Source organism: Chaetodon trifascialis, chromosome 8 (genome assembly GCF_039877785.1).
Source record: "Chaetodon trifascialis isolate fChaTrf1 chromosome 8, fChaTrf1.hap1, whole genome shotgun sequence".
NCBI classification, from domain to species: Eukaryota; Metazoa; Chordata; class Actinopteri; order Chaetodontiformes; family Chaetodontidae; genus Chaetodon; species Chaetodon trifascialis.
Genome location: NC_092063.1, coordinates 27329484 through 27337488, shown reverse-complemented (window position 1 = coordinate 27337488; position 8005 = coordinate 27329484). Strand labels below are relative to the sequence as shown.

The following is an 8005-nucleotide window of genomic DNA, read 5'->3' as shown; positions in this document are numbered from 1 at the left end:
TTTGGTCAGGGTAAGTGACCATTACACGTGCCGAACGCGCTTGCAATGTAGTAAGATGAGATACTGATCAAAATATAGAAATTTAGGTCTGACTGTATGTGCTGACTCAGTTGCATTGAATCGTGGCTGTTGCGAATTATTGATCGCAGTGAAATGCCAGACACTGTGGAAACCTGCCTGTGAGGTATTGGTGACTTGGGCGCATGACTCCACCAGTTTACCAAATCCAATTGCCCAGGAATCGAAAATAGAGCCCATAGAGTTCTACAAACAGATTCAACATGATATTGACTGAAAATCTCACTGTTTCAAGCTGCGCTGTGGAAATTAATGGACCCTCCTCCTGGTGATGCCCAGCCATGTTCTGTTGAAGGATAAGAATGTGCTAGTTGTTTGTCCATTATCTATGCTCATCACATCAGTGTACATGTCAAACTCCAAATTCCACTCAAGAATGTAAAGGAATGTGAATGAGTAGAGCACTGCAAGTAGCTATACATAATGTTAGTACACACTTCAGTAAGGCTCTCTGGATTGCTCCCTGTGGTAGCAGACAGTATTTCGTCATCATCATCATCCTCCTGTGATGCAGGAAAAGATATTGTTTCAGAATACTTTGAACTACCATCTGAGGCAAGATCTGAGTATGGAATACTTACAGCTGCAGGGTGTTCAATTGTTTCAGGAGTAGGAGGCTGAACGAGCCAGATGACACCATCCACAACTGTTGGGGGGGTGGAGATTTTATATAGTTTTACATATTAGAAATTTTATATATAATATACATTTTATTTTTTAAAAAGACACAAGTGTATACTTGCATCTGATGTATTGTGTCCTGGGGGATGACAGGCTCAGATGAGTTTCCCCTGGGGATGCCTTCAGCCACTGGTTGGTCACGGTTTTGGCTGAGGGCCAGCTCCTCAGCCTCTGTCAGAGGTGGATGAGGTGGCCCTCCACCCGTTTTTCAGGCCTCTGCCTTCTTTTTGTTGGCTGAGCAGAACTCAAATGTTAATCTTTTTTTTTAATTAGTATTTTATTGAGTGTTTGTGGACACATTGTCACACATTTTAAATGACTTCAATACGTATAAAATAAAAATGTGTAAACATTGTATCAAGTGTTAATCTACTAAATGGGGTATTAAGTGAGATGACCTGTTAAAACAACATTTTGTTAGGGGTTTAAATTACTGCTTGAAGTAGCCACTGAATTAATATTTACTTTGTTTAATAGCCTAAGTCAATTAAAAAATAAAATTAAAATGAGGTACATCAAAGTGAGGTGCAATCATAGCCTAGCAAAATATGCCGAACGTTTTTGTTTTTATATTTCATTTTTAGCTGCTTCTTTCTCCCCTGTTGGATTGCACCTAAATGAAAATCAGATTTTATTCCTACTTATATTCATAACTGTATGCTACGTTCTTAAGTACAGTTAAATGTTAAGTCAATGGAATAGTACATTCAAACTTACGCATTGTGTCTGGTAGCAATTTTCTCCCATGCCGTTTTTCTCTCCCTTGCTGCTGCAGTGGTGATATATTTACGGCGATATGTGCTCATACTCCCCATAGGCTTGCAATAAGACCTCCAACTCCATCGAGGTAAAATAACTTGATCTTTTTTTCTTTTCAGTTGTCATGGTGACTCGTGGTATCAGGGCTCCATTGATGATGGCTTTTTTTAGTGGTTGTGCACTTGCACAACTCAAGGTTAACATACTCAGAGTTGGTTGAACTAACTCAGATCAACCAACTCTGAGTAACTAACTCGGATACTCAGAGTTTCCCATCTCAGAGTAAGTCAATCAGAGTTCAGGGAGAAACTCCAAGTCTAATCCTGAACCCTGAGTTGATCTAGCCTGAGATAGGAAACTCTGAGTTTCCGGTTTCAGAACAGGTGATTTGAGTTAGTTCAATCAACTCAGAGTAGAATAACTCAGAGTTAAGCACGTGCACCACGACTATAAAGAGACAACATCAATGGAGCCCCAATTTGACGAGTCACCATGGCAATGGCGAAGAGGAGGGCTGCGTTTTTTACCCCACTAGAACTGGAAATCTTAATGCGCTCATACGGCGAATTTGAACATGTTTTTAGAAAAAAGAGCAACACCGCTGCAGCTGCAAAAGAGAGGGAGACGGCATGGGAGAACATTGCAGTCCTTTGCAATCACAATAATATTACAGGGGAAAACTGCTTGAATGGTAGTTCATTCATGTATTTCATGTAGGTGCAATCCCGCAGGGGAGAAGTGCACTTGGCAGCAGCTTAAGATGAAATATAAAAACATTGTTCAAACAGGTAAGACCTCGGCATAATTTAATGGGGGTACCTCACTTTGATCATGTTTTACATTGTAAAGTAAATATTAAGTAGCTGTTTGACTGTGCAGTTGTTTTATCCCCAACATAATGCTCTTTTCACACACACACGAATGTCTTCTCATCTATATCATATTTTGTTAAATAATTAAGCCTATTTAAACTAACACAGACTTCTGCTCAGCCAACAGAAAGAAGGTAGATGCACCGTAAAGCGGGTGGTGGCCCAGCACTGCCACCTCTAATGGAGGCAGAGGAGCTGGCCCTAAGCCAGAATTTAGGAAAGGCCAGTGGCTGAGGGAATCCCTGGAGGGAGCTCATCTTCAGAGCTCACCCCCCAACACACAAGTGCCTTTATAAAATGTAATATGCCTAGGCCTATATATCTATTTTAAGCCTATTAATAAAAATATTTATTTCCCTTTCATGTCTTTTTTCTTTTGTCCCAACAGATTCTGATGGTGCTATCTGCCTGGTGGAGCCCCCTCACGCCACAACAGACCTTGTAACTGTAAGTAGGCAATACTCCAAAGATTTTGCCAAATGGTAGTTCAAGTATACTGAAACATATCACTCATCTAGGATGAAGAGCACAAGGAAACTGTGTCTGCTGCCTTTACAGAGGGGGATCCAGAAAGGCCTATAGAGGTAACATCTTGATATGTTACTGATAGTTCTCTTCCCATTTACATTTCTTAACATTCTGGTGGAATATAGAGTGTGACATTTAGCCTACACTGAAGCATTAACACATTCTTATCCTTTTTAACAGGGCATGGCTGGGCAGCAGCAGGAGAGTCCCTCATCTTCCACAGCACAGACTGACACAGTGAGATGGATGTTGAGTAAACACCAGAGGTTCATTCTGTGGAATTCATGTGCGACTCTATAATTTAATGTCCTCCTTATGTATTCCCAGTTACCAGTAAAAGAGATTTATAAAATTTAGCTGCTGAAAAAAATCCCCCCCCAAAAAACACCAAAGAAATGCAATACTTGGAGCGCCAGATGAGGAGGGCAGATCTAGAAATTTAAATACTGGAGCACAAATTAGAGGTGGGTGCATGGTCACAGGTGAATTATGTTAATTAATTTTAGGAAATAAATTTGTAGGAAATAAAGAAGACCAAATGAAGTGTGTATTGTGTCTTTATTTGACTGCTGTGGTGGTGGTGGTGGTGATGATGGTGACTCAATCTCTGAAGTGACTATGGCATACGGTGTCTCTGACTGCCTGCATAGCTGGCAGGTGGATGGGGTCATCATCAGGGTCTTCAATTTGTAGGGCAGGAAACGGGCTTTCAGCAGGCCTATGGTCATCTCCACCTGGGCTCTTGTCCTGCAGGGAGCCTGGTTGAAGTTCTGTTGGGGGCCTGGTTCAGGGTCAGGGTAAGGAATCAGCAGCCTAGGTTGGCATGGGTAACCTCTGTCACCCAGCAGAAGGCCATCCAACTCTCCTGTAATGTGTAGTGGACACATAAGAGTATATTAAAGGAGGGAGACAAGTGAATTATATTGTGCAAATCTTTAGGCTGCTTATCACGTTGCAGTCTGTTGCTCAGGTTAGACTCACGATGAATCCTTGAGTCATGAACAGACCCAGGCCACTTGGCCTCCACATTGGAAATTAGGTATGCAGCATCACATATGATCTTGACAGTGCAGAGAATGACAGATGTTGAACTATGAAGCAGTCTTTAACATTTTTTTTCTTTAACAGTAGTCAATCTACATGTACCTGCACATTCATCCTGTGAATGGACTTCCTATTCACATAATCTGCTTCATTATGTGAGGGAGCCGTGATGGGGATGTGTGTGCCATCTATGCAGCCAATCACACTGGGGAACCCTAAAAGAAATTAAAATTACTAATCCCGGTCTGAGGTTACAGCACAATGTCATTAACGGAATATAGTTTAAAATTCATTTGGATCTCTACATCATTCACCTGCAATCCTGTGAAACTCCTCCTTGATGACTCTAACAGGTTTATGTCCATGGAAAACCACAAAGATGGGTAATAGCCGTTTCAGCGCGAGGCACACTTTTCTGACCGCCCTGCATACAGTTGCCTTACTCAAGTGCTCTGCATCTCTGACATTATACAAAAAACTCCCATTTGCAAAGAAACACAGCGCAACACACAATATCTGCTGGGATGTGAGAGCATGACTACGGCTGGTAATATTGTAAATGTAAGGACGGATTAGGTTGTGAATGTAGATGATGGACTGTGACGTGAAACGGTACTGTTCAAAAAGATAACTGTCTGGAAATGCCAGAACATTTATGCGCGGTCTGATAACCATCTCCCAACAAATATTTAATTCCCTGCGCAGTAATACTGCACCTTCATCCACGGGATCGTTGTCAAAAGGACATGCCATGTTAGTGAAAAAAGTGGACTTCTAATATAGGCCTACTGACTGATTTTTTTTAAATAACAGACAGCAGAACTATGTTATGCCAAAACTCACCTGCTAACTGAATGAATGAGGAAATCAAATACCGTGTGCGGCTGACAGAGGGCGGAGACAGAGAGAAACTCGAGGTTCATTGAGAAAAACCTGGTCCCGACCAGGTTAGGTTCATAGAGTCTGTTACTATGGTAACTGACTGAGATGAGAGCTTAAGTTACCTCTCTCTGTGAAACAGAGTTTGAGTTACCTCCCTTTGTGAAAACGGAAAACTGAGTTTCCTTCATTTCAGGCTTAACAAACTCAGAGATTTGACTAAACCTGCTTTGTGAAACGGGCCCATGGAATACCCCCCTGGTTGAATCACAGGTGCGTTGACAAACATCTGTTTTAATTTTTCAACAGCAGCTTGAGTTTTGGGTGACCATTTAAAAGAAACCTTACTGGATGTCAGCTGAGTGAGGGGGGCAGCTATGCAGCTGTAGTTTCTAATAAATTGGCGGTAAAAGTGAGCAAAGCCCAAAAACCTCTGCAATTGCATGCGGACCGCTGGAACTGGCCACCCCTCCACTGCCTCGACTTTGCCAGGATCTGCTCTGAGCTGCCCCTTCTCCACAACATAGCCCAAAAAGTTAACAGTGGTCACATGAAAGTCATATTTCTCTGCTTTTACATTTAGCCGATTCTCTACTAATTTTTTCAGTACATCTCTGACATGGCTTATATGCTCGTCATATGTGTGGGAAAATATCAAAATATCATCTAAATAAACAAATACCACTCTGTTCAACAAATCTCTCAATACATCGTTCAACATTGCCTGAAAAACACTGGTCAGTCCGAATGCCCAGGTGAGTGTTGAACGCTGTCTTCCACTCGTCCCCTTCTCGGATCCGGACCAGATGGTAAAAAAGTTTTGAAAAGACACAAGCTTCATGAAAGGGGCTGAAGGCAGAATCAATGAAAGGGAGTGGATACTTATTTTTTACTGTTATCTCATTCAAGCCTGTGTAATCAATGCAGGGGCGTAATGTCTGATCTTTCTTCTCCATGAAGAAAAACCAAGCCCCCACTGCAGATGAGGAGGGGCGAATCAAACCTGCCCTCTACAGAGTCATTAATATATGTTTCCAAGGCCTCTGTTTCAGGCTTTGTGAGGTCATATAGTCTCTTGGTGGGGAAAGGTGCACCTGGAAGCAAGTCTATAGCACAATCGTAAGGGCGGTGAGGAGGGAGTGAACGGGCATGATCTTTGTTAAAAACTTCTCTTAGGTCCTGGTACTCACTGGGATCATTGGTCAGGTCTATTGCTTCTGGTGGGTTGGTGGTGCCGAGGGTCCTCGTGGGAACTGCTGATTGGAGACAGTGAGCATGACAGCTGTTGCTTCAGTTCCTGATGGTGGCTGTGGAGCAATCGATGTGGGGATTGTGTTTCTTCAGCCATGGTATCCCCAAAATAACAGGAGAGAGGTGATGAGATAACATATAGTTATATAGTTAACAAATTCATGGTGGTTGCTAGAGAGACTTAGCTTGATGTGTTCTGTTCTATGTGTGACCACCTCCAAACGTTTCCTGTCAATGGCTAACAGGGTAAGGGTAGTTAGCTGGTTCAGCGTTAGATTGTGGGTGCCCAAGCTGTGCCCAGTACAGGCACAGCTTGTTCCTGAGGCGTCGCTGCCGCTCCGCAGGTGTGACGCAAGCTTGTCCCAACTGCATGGCTCCTTGGAGAGGCTGGGTCGAGTGTCTGGGGTGGTGGGGAGAATGGAGGGTGTTGGAGGCACTGGTTCTGCTGGGCCGATCTGGGGGAAGGCGAGGGGGCGTCGTCTCTGTCTATCTTATCTTTCCCTACGTCTCTCCCTCAACCTATTGTCTAGGCGGATAGCTAGCTTGATGAGGCTGTTTAGGGAGTGACATTCATGTTGTACAGCTAGCTTGTCTCTGATTTCCCCAGCTAGCCCTTTAAAAAAGATCGCCTGAAGAGCTGGCTCCGCCAACCACTTTCTGCTGCCAAAATGTAAAAATTTACCACATACTGGGAGACTGGCTGGCTTTGCCGCTGAAAATCGAGTAACTGACCTAAAGCCTCTCTGCCTTTAACAGGGTGATCAAAAACTCTCTTCATCTCTTCTGTAAGTAGGGTGTAAGAAAGAAAGACATCCCTTTATTTGTCACACCACATTACATGCACATACGCTATGCTTAGTGAAATTCTTCTCCGCTTTTGGCCCATCCTGGTAGTCATTCCTCCGCGGCAGACCAGGAGTGGTGGTCAGGTGGTCAGGTGGTGATCTTCTTGCATGTTTTTAGTGGGGGTGTTTTTATGGAGGATACCCCAGGTGAGCACGGGGAGAACATGCAAATGCCACACAGAAAGGCCCTTTTCCTCGAGCAGCAGGCACTAAAGGCATGGAGGAGGACATGCCAACAGCGCCCACAGCGGGATTTGAACCGGGACCATCTAGCTGTGAGGTGACAGTGTTACCGCTTGTGCCACAATCAGTAACTAGCTTGGTGTTCTGACTCGAAATGGCTATTGACCAAGCTGCCGCCTGACCAGACAATGAGCTCATGACAAAAGCTAGTTTAGATTGGTGAGTGGTGTAGGTGGCGGGCTGTTGGCTGAAAACTAGTGAGCACTGTTCGGCACCTGAGCACATGTCTCTAAATAACCTGAGTACCTGGCTGGAATGGGGATATATGGTTCCCTATGCTGAGGTGCAGGGCTGGCAGGTAAATCGGCAGCTGGAAGTGGAGAAGGGGGGCCAATGGGAGGTGTAGGAGAAGCAAGCCGGTCGCTCATGGCAGCCAATTGTCCTCCCAGCTGCGTCACACTGGTGATTAGCTGCTGAAGATGTTCCATGACTTGCAGCAGGGTTGATTCATGCTGGTTAACCAGGACCCCCTGGCTGGAGAGGGCTTGTTTTAAACTTTCCATCTCTGCTGGGTCCATTCTGGCCAGATGATTCTGTTATGGATGCGAGGGAGGCAAGGACCCAGAATGCAGAGAGAGTTTTAACACAGTTTATTGATAAAAAATTAGCAACCAAAAATCACCCTCCGGAGAGAAATGCTGCACAGGCAGCATGTGAGTGAACCAAAAGCACAGCAAAAGACTACAGTGTCGACTGGAAAAGTGTGGCAGGGACCAGGAGATCAATCTGTGGCAAGACACAAAGGGCAAGAGTGAAGAATCATCTGGCACAGGAGTGTGGGAGAAGCCAGCTTAAAAAGGAGAGTCTTGAGGAGCTATGATTAGA

The 8005-nt window shown here is 44.1% G+C and overlaps 1 long non-coding RNA gene across 1 annotated transcript; it reads left to right on the top strand.

The window, feature by feature from the left end:
• Positions 1-2240: 2240 nt before the first annotated feature.
• On the top strand, positions 2241-3145 carry LOC139335676 (uncharacterized). The gene is made up of 4 exons (XR_011602435.1): positions 2241-2306; positions 2779-2837; positions 2909-2974; positions 3099-3145. It is a non-coding gene; the product is annotated as an uncharacterized lncRNA (long non-coding RNA).
• Positions 3146-8005: the final 4860 nt, after the last annotated feature.